At 40.7% G+C, this 16,708-nt stretch overlaps 1 protein-coding gene across 3 annotated transcripts in view; it reads right to left on the bottom strand.

The window, feature by feature from the left end:
• Positions 1-16,493, bottom strand: part of robo1 (roundabout, axon guidance receptor, homolog 1 (Drosophila)) — a 350,443-nt gene extending 333,950 nt beyond the window's left edge. For 2 of the 3 annotated variants that reach the window (XM_041803292.1, XM_041803317.1), the window contains exon 1: positions 16,175-16,493. The gene's annotated coding sequence lies outside the window, so the exon portion shown is untranslated. The remainder of the gene's footprint in view (positions 1-16,174) is intronic. The other variant, XM_041803300.1, reaches the window with a different exon arrangement.
• Positions 16,494-16,708: the final 215 nt, after the last annotated feature.

The raw sequence follows: 16,708 nt of genomic DNA, 5'->3' as shown, positions 1-16,708 counted from the left end.
AAAAGACAGCAAGAATGGAACTGCATAGGTGACTGGATCAATATGAAAAAAAATCAAATGTGCAGGACGGGCTACATAAATAAATCTGTTTAACACACAAAGAGGGAACAAAAGAATAATCCTTACACGCCCTCACACCTGCCCTCATGAAGCCGCACATGTAGCCACAGACAGACACAGACACAAACCAGCAAACCCACTCAGAGGGTTTTCCTGTCTCCTGCTCTCTGATGTAGATGGATGTCCCCGGCTGCTGATCCTGAATCCACATTAGGTCATTACAATAAGCAGCGTGGCCCAGCGTGGCCTGCAAAGTGGAGAGAGCAGAGCAGTATGGGAGGAGAAGTCCTCTCACAGCCTTGTGGGGAAACAACCCTGACACAGTCATCTGTCTTAGTTACACAGGAGTGAGACACACAAACACACACTCAGACAGCAGGCCAGCCTCAGCCGTCTCTGCTGTGCTGTTATGATACTGCATTAAAGAAACTAATAGAGTGCATCTAGAAATATTGAAAATATCACAGCGCTTTGGCTGAGTATAATGGATGACAGAGGCATCACGGTGTTGGGGGTTTGTTGCTCCCTGGGATAGTGCTTTCAAGGGTGAACCAAGGTTAGAAATCACCCTCACTTCAACCTGCATGACCTCTGACCCCAGGCATCAGGTGAGGGCGATATCTGGAGGTGGAGGGTTGGACGAGGTCAAGACAGAGAAACGCATGGAGATGAGACGGCTGGGGAGGAGGAGGGGAGGAGAGAAGGTGGGACAAGGGCGTCACTACGGTGAGCTCTCACTCAGTCACCCTGGGGGCTGGCTGTTGTGTTTACGGAGCTGTCAGTCACGTGGTGAGGACTCTCCCGGGGGACGCGGGCCACCGGGGCGATGAGAAAATAATAGCTCCTTCTGTCAGAGCTCGGAGGGACAGGGGTCTGATGGACACCTCTGGGAATAAGAGGCAGCCTGCAGGACATCCCATCCTACACTTAAACACTCAGTGGATAGACACCCACGCATGGGTCGAAAAAAAAACCCTCTTCAATGATATTAATATCATGCTAAAAAACTCTATATTTGTGTTGTCCTTATGTGTCCAGGAGATGTTATTGATTCATTCGAGGTAAAGGGGATCAAGGTCTAAGAACTCTTTCTATAAGTAAACAAACAGATTAAGCCGCCTGGAGAAGGATGATGCAACTTGCTTTCTTTATTTATCTAAATGACCTCACCTTTGTGCAGTTATATTGTTGTGACCAAGGACTTTCAGGACACTTTAAAAACTGAAACTTAAAGAGGTGACTTCCAAAATTTTGCCATATAAAAAATCTTGAATTTCCTAGCCTCTTTGAATGCATCAACAAAGACAGTTTTCACAGCACTGCATTTAATCTGTCAAAGCAGGCAGAAATGATTTGCAAGTGATGTGAAACATGCAATAGAGAGTGAATTTTTATATTGCAATAGGGCTGTCAGAAGATTCAATTTGATGGCAGCAACATATGTCAAAAATATAGGGACAGGGCAAGAAAGGCTGGAAAAGTAAATGGTTCTGATTCTTTAAAAAAACAACTGGAAGATCATTTTACAACTAATCAGGTTCACTTGCAACAAGTCAAAGAGCATTTTAGAAAGGCAGAGTCTCTCAGAAGTAAAAATGAGCAGAGGTTCACCAATCTGTGACAAACTGCATCTAATGAAAGTGGAACGATTTCAGAAAAATGTTCCTCAAGGTAAAAATGCATAGACTTTGAATATCTCACCACCTACAGTTCATAATATCATCAAAAGACTCAGAGAATCTGGAGAAATCTCTGCTCAAGGGACAAGGCCATGGCCAATAATGGATGCTTGTGATCTTCGTGCTCTCAGCTGACACTACATTAAAAACAGGCATGATTCTATTCTGGAAATCACTGCATGAGCCGAGGGATACTTCAACCAATTACAATTTGCCGTGCCATCCACAAATACAAGTTAAGTCTGTATCAAGTAAAGACGAAACCATATGGGAACATGATTCCAGAAACACTGCCATCTTCTCTGGGCCAGTGCTCATTTTAAATGGACTGAGGCCAAATGGAAAACTGTTCTGTGGTCAGATGAATCAAAACGTGAAATTCTTTTTGGAAAACATGGATGCCTTGTCCTGCAGGGATCATCAAGCTTGTTATCAGTACACAGTTCAAAAGCCTACATCTCTGATGGTATGGGGCATAGTTCAAATCACAGGGGAGCTAAGGGGAGCATGACTCCACTGAAAAGGGCATGAGCTCTCCTGAAAGCCTCAAATGAGACGCTTAGGGAAAGCTCTAAAAAGTTGTCAACATGTAGGTTATAATTTTATTTTATGTACAATAAGTTTGCTGAAATACAAAACCAATAGTACAAATACATCAGTATTGTTTGTTTAGATAATAAAATAACATTTTGTCTATCTATCCCCACAAATCAACAAACTTCTTCATCTCTTCCTTCTGTGGTCATTCATTCGTGGCAGTGCTGTGCTGAAAAAGGCCCATAATTATGTAACTACCAGAACTCATCAGTGAGCTCGTTTTTTTAAAGGATTTTGTGGATATAACAGTGTGTTTCCTGTGATTTTCTGTTTATGTATTTTTTGCTCTAAAGTTCTCTGATCTAACTTGTTGCACATTATTTAAGTTGTTGTTATTGTGCCTAAATGGCAGTTTACTGATGTCATTAACTCCTTGCTGCAGAAGTGGCAGAATGACTGATAACTCTGATGTTGACTGTGCTGCACTTTGAAATGTACCTGCAGTGCATGTGACTTAGGATGCCATGGTGCACATTAGTATGCAACACTGGTATGGAGTTGCATTGGTGACTATGGCTTTGGCAGTTTACACATGTGAAAAGGCACTATCAAGCTGAAAAGTATATAGAGGTTTGGGAGCAACATATGCACCCATCAAGACGATGTCTCTTTCAGGAAAGGTCTTGCATGCTTCAGCCAGACCATGCTAAACCACACACCACGTTCATCACAATAGCATGTCTTCGCTGTAGAGGAGGCCAGGTGCTGAACTGGCCTGCCTGCAGTCCAGAACTATCATCAGTGGACAACATTTAGTTCATCATAAAAGGAAAAATCCAGCAAAGAAGACCCAGGACTGTTGAGCAGCTGAAATCCTGCATTAGACAAGAATGGGACAACATTCCTCTCCAAAAACTCCAGCCACTGGCCTCCTCACTTCCCAGATGCTTACAAACTGTTGTTAAAAGAAGAGGGGGTAAAAAAAAAAAAAAAAAAAAAGTCCAATTTCCTCCATCTGATATGTTGTTTTTGTTCTATGGTGAATAAAATATAAGTTTCTGAGATTTGGAAATTCTGTTTTGATTCATATTTTACACAGTGCCCCAACTTTTTTAGAATTAGGGTTGTAGATCAAAGATAAAACATGAACTTATCCACAGAAAAAAAAAAAAAAAAAAAAACTTGTTATGGATCTTAGGTAATGAGGGACCAGCTCAGTGGACACTTTTCCACTGAGCTGTCTGTGAGTTTTTAAGTGAAATGAGACTTTAAGGAGCAGAGATAGCCTTATTTTACATCACTGTGACTGCAGGGAGAGGCTGCAGCGGTTTTACCAAAAAGTGTTGAAAAGGACAATAAAAAATGATCAATCGTGCAAAAATAATTAATGCACCAGTTGTGGATCTTTGTTGATTGCAGTTATTGCAATTAATCTTGAAAGCTCTAATTCAAATATTAATGAACTGAGATCAGTGGCCTCCATAGAGGTACACAAGTCCTAGAAATTGTGCAGTGCTTTGAAAAAACTCCACATCTGCAGTAAACAAACACAATTTGCAGTGTAAAGGGAAAAACACTACCAGTGTGTTTCTTGAGCAAACAGTGCCAGACCAGCCCTAAACTCCAAATAAGGAGTGCCTTGAAAGAATTACAGTCACACCGCATAAAAGAGCCTCAGTTTTGCCCCTGGTGATGAGCAGGATTGGAAACCACAGCTCCATCCATAAAATCAGACTTTAAATCAGGCTGAACCTCCATTAAAAGGGTTGAAAGATAGCCTAGTGGAGATCATCATTAGTACAAACACTCAGAAATCATGGGGTAGCATCTGTTTTGTGCACATCCTCCACATCAATGCTGAGAGCAGTAGGCCTCAGGGAAGGAGGGGGAGCTATACCCCATCCCATACCATGAATAACAATCTCTACCTCTAGGTAATTAAAGGGGACAAACGATGTTCACAGCACTGCACCGGCCCATCATTAAGGAAAGGTAGTACTGCGCGGGGCATGTTGGGTACACTCTCCACACAGCAGTCCAGGAAACATAATGGCCATTGATTTGGAGTGGACGAGGAGAGGGAGCATCTCACTATGCCCTAGATTAATTCATGTATCTGTTTATCTACCTGACTTAATGTAACGCTGCACGGCTTTGTTCTCGTCTCAGCCAATGAGGCGTCTCCTTCCTTTGTCTGTGCCGGGAGAGCCAAAGTGTTCATGTTCTCCTTACTGATGACCCCAGCCTCTGCTGTGGGATAGTGTGTAGCAGAAATACACATAAAAGTGGATGCTTATGTACTCCCACTGCTGACTTATTCACATTAATGTATGCAAGCAGATTTTTGCAAATATATCATACAAATAAATGTGCCAGCACATGAGTACATTTGATTATAGAATCAGAGCAGCACAGGCATCAGAGATGCACCGACAACACATGCACGCCATCTGTGTACTCGTCCTCGTCCTGTTTGGAGTTGTGTTGACATCAAACACTGAGGCACTGCTGAGCATGCAAAGTTAGCAGCTATGTTTAAAGACACAGCCTGAGACAAACAGGGGCACACAAACAATCAGCAGCATCCTCAATCTAAGCTAACATGGACACTCTGCAGAAGTGACCTTGCTGTTTTATTTTGTTTCTGAGGAATAACAAATCCACTACTCTCCCTGTTGTCCCATAAACAGCAAATTTTTCATGATGTGAGGAAACATGGACACTCATCTGAGGAAAAGTTACGATTAGTAAAGTTGGAGCACAAAATAGATGACACCGCTTTGACAGGATAAATGTGTTTTCAGTGGCCCTTCATTTTTTTCATTCTCACATTTCAAACTGTCTCCAAGTACCAGACAGTCGCAAATCAAAAATCTCTTTAAAACCAGGGGAATGAGAAGCAGTCCAAGTACAGCTGGGTGCCTCCCACTGAGACCTAAGCTCTTTTATAACTTTCAAAACCTGCTAAATAATGCAACATCTTACAGCAAGAACAACCACAAAATAATAGAGTGCAGAGATCCCTCCAAACGCTGGTCAGTGTGGGTGTCAGCCCACTGCAGCAGAAGATGACTGGACTGAGTGAAGCACTGAAGCAGCACAAGAAGTTAGAGGTAGAGACAAAGAGTTGTCTAGAGCTAAACTGTGATACTCTGTACAGTAGGGCTGGGCAACATTATGGGTTTTAAAGAAATTTTCTAAAAGAATCAAATTACTTACACAGTAAAACATTTTGGCTTAAATTGATATGAATTTTATTGATTGGAGAAAAGATGTTAATACAAAGATTGTTTACAGTAAGAACAATTCACAGCAACATGCATACTGAGCACAAAACCATGCATTTGAAATGTTAGGCTAAATGAGAAATGATAAATGATTTATTTTATTCATGAAACATGATGGCACTGTGGGACTGATTGTTGATCAGAGTGTTTGACTTTTAGCATTTGACCCATGTGGGTTCTACTTATAAATGATTTTGTTTTAATTTCTTTTTTTTTAATTTTTTGTCCTTTTATGGATTTATTCAATGCTGAGTTGAGAGGATATTAGGGCACAGGGATGAAAGAGTGGGCATAAGACATGCAGGAAAGGAGTGGCAAGCCAGACATAAAATTGCATACATGGGGTGCAGCCTAACCACTAGGCCATCAGCACCCCTGTTTTTATTTCGATACAGTGAAAATATATAAATAAGTACCATGTATCACTGTTCAGCTAAAAAACATATTGAGATTTGATTTGTAGTCTATGTAGCTGAGCCCTAATAATATGTCTAATGTAATACTTCTTCACACATGCCACTTTTGCATGTAAAACACAGTTTTAAGGGTTACTGTCAAGCTATTTGGAACTACAGGTCTGTGTAATTGATCCTGCTTATTGTACTACTATGGTCTGTTTAATGCCACAAAAAATATCTAAAGTTGGCAAGTTTAAGCTAACTAGCTTCCACTCTCAATAAAGCAATGGCTGTGTCCCAATTCAGGGGATGCATCCTTTGGAGGACTGTTTTCTTCACAAAAGCATTTTGAATGTTGCCCAAATAGTAGGCTCCTTCAAATGTGGCCTATAAATGCATCCTTCTTTGCCCCAGCTACGGGGCCACACACTGATAGGTTTCAAATCTTAACTAATTTAAAAGTGATTTCAGATCTACCTAACAAGCAACTGTGGATCAGTATGTAGGGTCGCAATCGGAAAGTTTGGGGTTCGATCCCCAGCTCCTGTGGTCGCATGTTTATGTGTCTTTGGTAGACACCTCACCCCAATTTGCCCCCAGTTTGGATTAACTAAAACTGATGCCACACTCTGGGTTTAAAGCAGGGCAGGGGTTTACACCATTGCCTCACAGCAAGAAGCTACCTGGTTTGAATTTCTGTGTGGTTGCATGTTCTGCCCTTGCATGTGCGCTCCACTTCCTCCCACAGACCAAAAACATGCCTGTTAGGCTAACTGGTGACTCTAAATTGTCTGCAGGTGTGAGAGTGTGGCTGGTTGTCTCGATATGTGTGACCAGTGGAGGGTGTACCCCACCTCTCGCCCAATGACAGCTGGGATAGGCTCCAGCACCCCTGCCACCCTGAATAGCTGGATGATGGTCAATCCTCCCTTCGCCATCAGTTTGTGAATGTGGAGTGGATGGGTAGGTGTAAAAGTGCTTAGAGTAGTCAGACGACAAGAAAAGGCCTGTACAAGCTCAAGTCTATTTATCATTTACAGACATAAGTACTCTCATTGCTCACTTTCTTTGGTTGTTCCAAGTATTCTGTGAGAGGCAGTAAAATAATCGTCAGGGGGGCATATCTGATCTTAAGTTGGACTTAAAATTGTCAAGTGTGTGACCAGCCTAATGTTTGATTTACTGTACTCTGCTTCAGCCATGCTGGTGGACTATGAAGGGACCAAGTTCAGTTTAAAATGTGTGTGTGTTTTTTTTACCCAACAAAATAGAATAGCAATCTATCAACATATTACAGAAGGGCCTGAAAACTTGAAAATATCATTAAATAAGCAAGTTTACTTTTGCAATGTAAAATATGTTAGCTAGCTGTTTGTTGCTTTGCAAGCGACAAAGATCAGGCACACTGTAGGATGCTATCCCCCTAATTAGATGAGCTATTATGTTGAAGCACGTTAGCTTGTCTGGCTTAAAGACCCACTTTTTTGTGTTCAAAATGCCTGTGACAGTGAAATCCAAACTTCGTGCCTTATCACACTAGATAAGGTTGCTGAAAACATTGAGATCTATGTGTGATTGTTTTTTTCATCTAGACAGTTAGAAAGTTGTTCACCTCTTTCGTGGCTGGGTTTTATTTGAGCAGGGCAAAATCCAAACCCATGACATCACTAGTCTTGATGGTTAATTACCTGGCCCCCTAGAGCTACAATGTTAAAGAAAATCTCCGTGAGATTTGTTCCAGAAAACAGTAAAGTTGATCTCCAACTTCTGTCTTTATGTTTTGGCACCTAGCTGGTATTTTTTTAATTTGAGAGGATCACATTTCATGTGAGTGGGTGTGGCTTCAGCTCATTTAACTGACATGCCCATACCATCCTAGAACAGATTTTATGGTCTCATTTTTCACAATTTTGAAGCTTAATTTTTTTAACTTGCGTTTTTTGTGACTGAAATTTGGCCTGGTGGTTCATAACACAGTGGACTGTCTTACAACAAACCAGATGAAACACCTGATGAATCATAAGCCCACTTCTACCAGCTGTGATGTTTGTGTTCTTTAATGGAATGGAGTAATTGTCAGCTTTAAGAGCTTCTTTTTAATGGCTGGAAAATAAACAGACTATGAAGTGCTGATTCAGCAGGCACGATAGAGGCAGAAACTGACAATTCAGCCTGTTGAGTGAGGATCTATCTGCACACTCAAAGACTAAATGAATATAAATTTGCTTATAAATATAGACATGGTAAAATGTCTCTCAAGTGTGCTACATTGATTTATGGTTTACTGTTAACAGGACTTTCTGCTTACCCAAAATGGTTTTCCGAGCATTTACATTCATCTGTAAGCTCTTCAATGTATAAGCCCTGTTCATGCTGAGGCGGCTCACAGCCTCAGCTTATCATCCCATGCAGGGCCATGAAGCAGCTTACAGCAGGTGTACAACACAAACCCCATGGCTAGGACAGCAGTCGATCACACAGGCTTACATTCTCTTTAATGCTAAGTGGCATGCAGGAAAGGATTGCCTCCTATTTTCTGGAAATATTTGTTACAGTGACGCGTGTGACTGAGCATCTTACTACTGCTGATGGAGATGATGCTTTGAATGTGGTTGTGTTACCAAGAGTTGTGAGGCAGTAAATGCACAGTTATCCTGAGACAAATGATAGAGGACGGCCTCAGACACATTTTCTGTCTTTTCCATTTCACACTTTATGGAGCTGTATATCCGAATTACATTATAGATTTGGAGACAGAACAAAAAAAAACCTCTGTCATGGCGTGTTAATACAAACAAGAATATATATTTACAGGCATCCACCCACATTAATATCATTTTTCTCTTAGTTATAGAAATATTCCTGTAAATATAAATGAGCTATTTATTCATGCATACTCTCTCACATTCCCAGTATATTATGATGTTTTTACTCCAGCAATCTTCCAGGTACTTAACAGCATTAATCTCCATGTGGTTCTGCAGATTGTCTGCTTGATTTACACTAAACTGAATCTCCTTAAAAGCCAGGCAAAGATACCCTAATCCAAGCTTTGATCACCATCTCCTCCTCCTCTTTCCCTCCCTCCTCTTCTTCAGTCATGTTAATAACTTAATCAGTTATTCTTTACTCAAGTATATTATCAAAATAAGCACTAAGCATATCAAAGACTAATGCAACATGACAAATTAAAATAGAGCCATAATTTACGGTAGAAAAACTAAAACAACAGAATGGGAGTATTTGTATTGGGATTATTAGGATGCTGTTGTATTTTTTCCCATTGGTTTATCATGGCATTTGTTTTCAGCATGCTGAACACTTTGTAAACATGTAATAAATTATGCATCATGCAGGCTGAATGAGAAATGTAACTCTGGTGACTTTAGATGAATAAATCAATAAATTCAGAGTGAGAAATCAAACAAAAACAAGAAATGTGCACTTTAGATGTATAACAATGACACTTATCTGCAGCAGAGAGAAAAAAAAAAAATGCATCTTTGGCTCATAGAGCAGGGATGTCCAAGCTATGACCAGGGGACTAAATGTGGCCTGTGACCAATTTTTTAATCAGCCTGTAGCAAACTGTAAAGGTAACGTGAAATATGGCCAGTGTTAAAGCATGAATTTGCTTGACTATAAAGATTCTTTGCAGATGACGTCACGTAGCAGCAGCTGCCCCCTTGGGCAGCAAGAGGGAAAAATGCTACCAAAACAAGCATGTTTAATGCTGTTTACACCTATGCTGAGTTTTCAAAGGGAAAATATAAACATTCTTAACTATTAAGCTACTTTTGTGTCTCAAAGCTTCCCTTTAAAGCATGGACAAGCAGTATCACACAATGCTAGTGGATGGCCAGTTTCCACAAAGGTGTCTGGTTTTCTTTTTTGTGTTTTGTGTCAAAATAAAAATTGTGTCAAAAAGTGAGCCACTAGCATCTCCCCTTTCTCTTTTATGCAGCATCACTTTCATTTTGACGATGGGATGATCCAGTGGCAGCCAGGGCTGCCTGGTCACCCCAGAATCCTCAACAGTGACTAGCTGTTTGCCTCGTCAAGCATCAAAGAAAGCTATGATTTAGGCTGTTTTTTTCCAAGCATATCTAATCAATCAACATATTTTAACCTACATCAGATTGGTTTAAACAAAAAATTTGTTCAAATCTTAACTGATTTTAAGAGAGCCAAACATGACAAGTGATGACAGGTTTAACTGTTTTTCCCTTTCAGTGTATGATGTGCAACAAAATGACCAACACTCACTCCACGCATTCGCCAACAAGTCTCGATGCCCACAATTCCAAATCTGATGCGGTCAACTGCAACTTTAGAGTAAACAAGGTAAATGTGGCTAGCTGTTACCTATCTGTTACATTCACTGTGGAGGAAATGTTGCTCCAGCTCTTCTCTTCATCAGTTTAGCTCCGGTTTGTTTTAGTGGGGGCTCCCAAAATGGTAGTTCAAAGTAATATATTTTACTAATTATCGTAAAACAAATTGAAACTACATATGAATTTCCAAAAGTGTTAAAAACGGTGTTAAAAACTCTTAAAAGTCAGTTTTTACATGATGCTTTCCTTTTAGTCGTGGGTTCAAAGGTTAGGGAACCAACCAACCAACAAGTTGGTCCTCCATGTCTGACGCCTATCTAACTTTATGCTTCATGTCACTATCATTGCCATGGCTGTGTTTGCTGTGCTTCCTCCTTCGCTCAGCTTGGTTCCTGATTTAGTATTGCTCCACACCATGTGACAATCCTGCTCATGCCCTTCCATGGTGTCCCCCCCACATAACAGTATATCTGATAGTAAATACTGAACATGTAAAATAGTCGGAGCATTGCCACTTGTCTTGTGAATGGACCAGAGAGGAAAAGATCACTCTAAGCACAAAACAGTAAATCTGGCTGGATCATCCTCAGAACCATCCAATAATTGAGCCTTTTCTGACTTTGGTCCGAAGGTGGAATCTTACCAAAAATCAGCAAGATTATCTTGTACCCCCACTGAACTTTAACATACTAAAGATTAGGAATGTCAAAATGGCCCACTCGTCCATATATTTTATGTATGTGGCCTTCAGTAAAAAAGTTGGGACACCACTGTACTTCAGCAACCCATACAATACCAATAGTATCCCTAAACCCAATCCCAGATGAGTCCACTTCCTCCAAATATCACTTAATCTACAAGGCAGGAGTACTGTTGAATTAAAATCCACATGAAAGCTGATTATTAAATGTCATCTGGTCATTTCAAACAGTATGTGTGGCAAAGGTAATTGGAAATTGTAATCCACTTCCAGTGTGACCCCACCTGCACAAGAGTGTCAAAAATCCTACCAGCAAACACACGCCAACTCCCCCCAGACATGACTAATTGACTTGCCACCATGGGTGACTGACATGCCATCCGGAGGGCACCATAATGGCCGTGTCATGAGGGAATGATGAGACCTGCCACAGCTTGCAGCGCTCGACCTTTTGCATGTGAGGTCGGCTGTCGGAGGGTGGGGGGAAACAGGAGCTCCCTGATGTCGGACCCTCAGCCTCGGGGCTCTTCAGGGGGAGTATGAGGCCCAGATGACGGGGGAGCTGGAGCTTTTCAATCAGGCACCCTTGCAGGACAGTGATTTCATGTGGGATGGTGTCGCGATGAAAAATAAAAACAATAAAACAGGAATCAATCGTGAGCGGCCTGGGGGTGTTTGAACATCTTGAGGGTCGAGGGGAAGATGGAGGAGTGTGATGGGAACTTCCTCCATCATTTTCACCTATCAAAAGAGCTATTATTGTGTTTTTTTCTTCTAAAAATGTTTCCTCTACCGAAATATTTCTGATTTAGAGAGCAGTGTGAAGCATTCTTTAGACAAATTCAGCAATCTCCTCTGGTAAATACATAAGGACAAATATTACTAATTATTATTTTTACTACTTTTTCCTTAACCCTTTAGAGGGCACTAACTGAAATTCTCAAATTCAAAATTCAAGCCCTATGTTACTGGTGGAAATCCCCATACATATTTTTCACATATTTTTTCCATATTATGTTAAAATTATGGCCAGCAAAGTCACCATATATAGTCCCTTGCCTGAATGGCAAAAATCCATAAAGTGTATGCATATTAAACTGTGGAAAATCAACACATATAGAGTGTAATGAAAATTTACTTGCACATTTAAATATAAAATATTCATTTTGCAAGACATGGTGAGGTTGCCTTTATAGAGCCAGGAAGATGACTGGCTTCAGGATATTGTACAAATAATGTTGGTACCACCGATTTCATCATAAACTTCCAACAAGAAACCTATAATAATCATAAATATTGAATAACTAAGTAAATTTTAGCAGTCATGAGGCTTGCAATAAAAAGAAGTGATTAAACCATTTAAGTAGAATAACACTGTTCTACTGTTGTAAAATCGATTAAAATCTCATATTTTCACTTTTTATACAACTTATTTTCTTTATAAATCCAACTGCAAACATAAGAAACATCATAAATAAAGTTTCAATTAATTAAAGCAGAAATAAGGCTCACAGCGAGAAACAGAGAAACCACATTAGTAAAATAAATATGTTATAAGGTTATAAAACTGACCAAAAATCAAACCTATTTTACTATTTATAACTTGGAAATTTCAATAAATTTGCACAATTTACCAACTACACTATGTACTGTTGTCTTACATTATAACTAGTTATCTGTCGAGAAAATCCCATTAGTATGGTTGCTTGATAAATTGGCCATATGTCTTGATTTAGAAACATTTTACACCCCTAAACCGCAATTGACTGCCAAACATCCTATGCAAATGAAACCTATCCTGACATTAAGCTCTTTTAGTTACCTTTAAAATGTGTAAGTTTCATCAGCTTATCATGGTTAGTTATGATTTTTAGGGCCATTATTTTGGGACCAGAAGAGACGTAAAACTGCATTTTGCGAGTTCTGGAGGAAACAGGAAGTTTGAGACACCTTGGACTGGCTAGACTCGATCTCTGTTATCTAGCAAATCTATCCTGCAAATCTTCAATCCACAACATTTGTGTCAAACAGTACATAGTTCAGACCAATCTGTGTCATTTGAGGAGAACGGGGTGGGGTTTAGTTGCACTGTGAGCTGATGGCAATGGCTTCTGCTTGGCGTAGCGGTTAGCTGGGATGTAGCTTTAGTTTAGCAGCAGTTTTATCAGAACTACACCACATTTCTTTGTATAATAGAGAGAAAAGCATTTCACAACAGAAAAGATGTTTTTGCTCTTTTACTGAACTGCTGCGGCATGAGTTAGTGATCGTTGCGGGGGTAGGGGGCTTGTGTTGTAAGCTGGTAGCAATTACCTTGGATGTAGCTGTAGAGGTAGCAGTTTAATCAGACCTAGACCCCAATTCTTAATTACATCAAGAGCAAAGAGCCACACTGTAAACTCTTTTAGCAGAAACACAATTTCTCTCTTTTCCCAGCTGGCCTCGGCATACGTTTGATTCATGTAATGCTTCACTGTATACAATCACAGCAGCGTTTGCTTGTCCAGCTTCCTGGAGCTGAGAGTGCGTACTAGCTCATTTTGTCTTGCTGCCTTGATTGGGCCATAGTGAATGTTACAGACAGAACATTCATCCAATCACCTTCAGAGAATTTTTTTAAAGGTCCTGCCCTAAGCAAACGCTGTTTATGGGAGGTTTCCCAGATGAATGTGAAATAAATCCATGCAACGGATAAATAAAACAGTCTGGCATTCTAGGTTACTGGGCCACTTCTGATTGGTGTGATGTCACTTTATGTGATGTTGACTGATCACTGATTGGCTGAGAAAATCATTCTGTTTCTACTGTATCACAGAGAGATGGGGGAGGCCATGGAGGAAGTTGATCAATTGTAATCCCATTAGGAACTATGCTGATCTATTAATGCCTAAATATTTTAGCATCATTTTCAAGTGTACTTCCGTTTGATGCTTGTGTTGCTCAGATTTTTTCATGGAGTTTTGGAGCAATTGGCACCACATTCCCCTCAGATTAACACGATTCTGTTTTATTTTAATTAATCTTTTTAAACACAATCATCATTGTACACTTCTGGGCAGATTTATGAAAGAAAAGTCTGTGCCTTTTAAAGAATCTTTATTCACACATTAGTGTTGTTGGTTTTACTCCCTGGATATTAATGTCTTATTCATCTCTGCCTGCTGTCTCCCCTCCAAATATCATTAATCCTGTTAGATGAAATCTATTAATGTTTGCCTTTTTGGCTGCCACACACAGAATTCCAAGTCTGCACATAAGCTCCAAATTTGCCATGAAGGCAGATCTGGTCCGCCTGTCTGGATTAGAGAGATTTATCCAGGCAGTCACAGACGTGTGACCAGCAGTTCACAGTGGGCAAACTCACCCACTCTCCAAACAAAAGCTGCAAATAAAGTCATTTTTCATTTTGGGCTATTGTTCCTTCTGAATGTGCCTCTAATGTCTCATTCACTGCTTGTATTGTATCTGATCGCTGTTTTTGACTTAATTAGAGCCTTGTTGATCCAGGGTGAGATGTCATATTCAGACAAAGAAAATGAAAACGTACGCGCATGTGGACTTGATGTGCTGTGAATAGGAAAGATAAAACAGCACTAAGGAAGCAAGATGTTATTGTTTGAAGGCATTATTTCTCTTTCAACATCATAAAAGGGGATATAACAAAAGAATGATTAATAAGTCGATAGAATTGCACTGATAAAGCAGCTCTATCCTGATAAAATTAAAAAACAAGAAGCTCTAGGCAAAAGAATATCTTATTTTGCTGCAGTCAATAATAATTTAAAGTTTAGCAAACAAAGAAGGGGCTCAAAAAATAAGTCCCATCAAAATGAGGAAAGTTAAAGCAGAAGTTTTGGCTCTGATAAAAAGTAAAAGCAAATCATTGATTGGAAAATCCATCCAACCAACCCATCCAAAGAGGAAAAAAAAAGAGATAAAAAGATAAAGACTTCTGGGAGCTCTCTGGGAAAGTAAATCAATCTGGAAAGTACCAGGGTGGCAAATGCTTCCAAGTCCAGTTAGACTCATGCAATATCACACAAGAGTGAATACAGCACATGTTGGAGCATGAGCAGGGAGAGCAGCGTGGACAACCCACCACCTGATCACAGAAACCCTCACTTGTTCATCTCAGAAAAGTGTCGGCAGCAATCACAGGGGAGGAGGATGATCACGGCGGATGATGGGGACAATTGCACAGCAACCTTTACATGTGACAACATATAAAAATACCAGACCTAAAGGGAAAGTTAAGGAGAACATGCATTTATCAAAAAATATGCCAAAAAGCAACAATACAGCAAAGTAAAGTGTCTTTAAAGGCAGAGACTGGTTTTATTTCATCAAACATTGTCAATTTATGAGATTATTATGCAAGAACCTACAGTAACTTGTGTCTAAACTGGTGCTTTTGACTATTAAACAAAGAGAGAAGCAGCTCAGCGAGGATTCTGCTGTTTTTCCAATTCCTTCTGTGTTCATTGAAACTGTATTGATTCATTGTCCCTCACTTTCCGGTGCACTCCCTGCTGAGATCCTCCTTTCAGTGCGGCAAGATAGTGCTGGCTGAGTAACACAACCCCCCCCCCACCTCCAGCAAAACCCTGGACCATGCATCTCATGGATTTCATGGATATCTCCAAGCCCTTAAACCATTGTTGTATAAGATAACTACATCTATCTGCACACGCCTCTCTCCACTCAATCCAGCTGGGAAACTTTCAGCACCACAGACAGCTCCTCCACGGCAGTGCGAGCCTCCTGTCAGTCAGTCTGTCAACAGGCTGCTGTGACAGGAACACACCTGTCAAATCTCAGCATGGCACAATCTATGGATTAGGCGAGTGTTTCTGTTTTTTTTACACCATGAAATGACACTGAGAGAGTTCATGACAGATAAGATGCAAGATTTGCTGCTTGAGTGTTGTGTTATCTTGTCCAATACCAGGACAGAAGCCTGTCTGTTGCGGATTTGCGTAAAAGCAGCATCCTTTACGCACAGCTGTAGTATCTAAATCGGTCTCTATAGAGGGGGAAAAAATGCAGCCAAGCTTGTACAGACAACCGGGAACAGCTTCCCTTCTCTCACACCGGCAGAAAGAGCAACGCGCTCCATTTTTCCTCCAAACTGCTGCAGCACTCTTTACGCACAAACCCATTCAAGTGAAATCCAACTCACCGCTCCAAAATGATGCTGTAGCTGCCGCACGTGCCCGTCCCTTATAAGCAGAAGTGATCCATACCGGCGAGTCCGTAAAACTTTTATTCGCTGCGCGCGCTGCAGAGAAGAAGAAACCGTGCAAGCGTTCAGCTTACAACTAATGATCGAGCGAGTTGAGAGGACGCCGGTTATCCTTTTTGACTATTAGAAATAAAACATTAAAAACAGGAGCCAAAGCCTTTCTTTGATAAAGCGTATCCTTCAGGGTAGAAAAAGAATATCCTGTGCGGTTATGTATGGTGCAGTTCGTGCAGCGGTGGAGAGCCAGCGCATACAGATCTGTCCATGCTTCTCCTGCAGCGAACAGCCGCGTCAGCCTCCCCGGGTCCTAAAGCTGCGCTCAATTAATGACACACACCGGCATCAGCATCAGTGTCCGTCAGACAAGCAGCCTCCTCACGTTATTGAGTTTCACATGACAATGAAAAAACTCCCAAACCTCCAATCTGTGCATCCAAACCCCTCTTAAAGGCAAAAAACATCTAAAAAAAC

This window comes from Cheilinus undulatus, linkage group 2 (genome assembly GCF_018320785.1).
Source record: "Cheilinus undulatus linkage group 2, ASM1832078v1, whole genome shotgun sequence".
In the NCBI taxonomy this organism is placed as follows: Eukaryota; Metazoa; Chordata; class Actinopteri; order Labriformes; family Labridae; genus Cheilinus; species Cheilinus undulatus.
The sequence above is the reverse complement of the archived record's forward strand: the minus strand, read 5'-3'. Positions and strand labels throughout refer to the sequence as shown.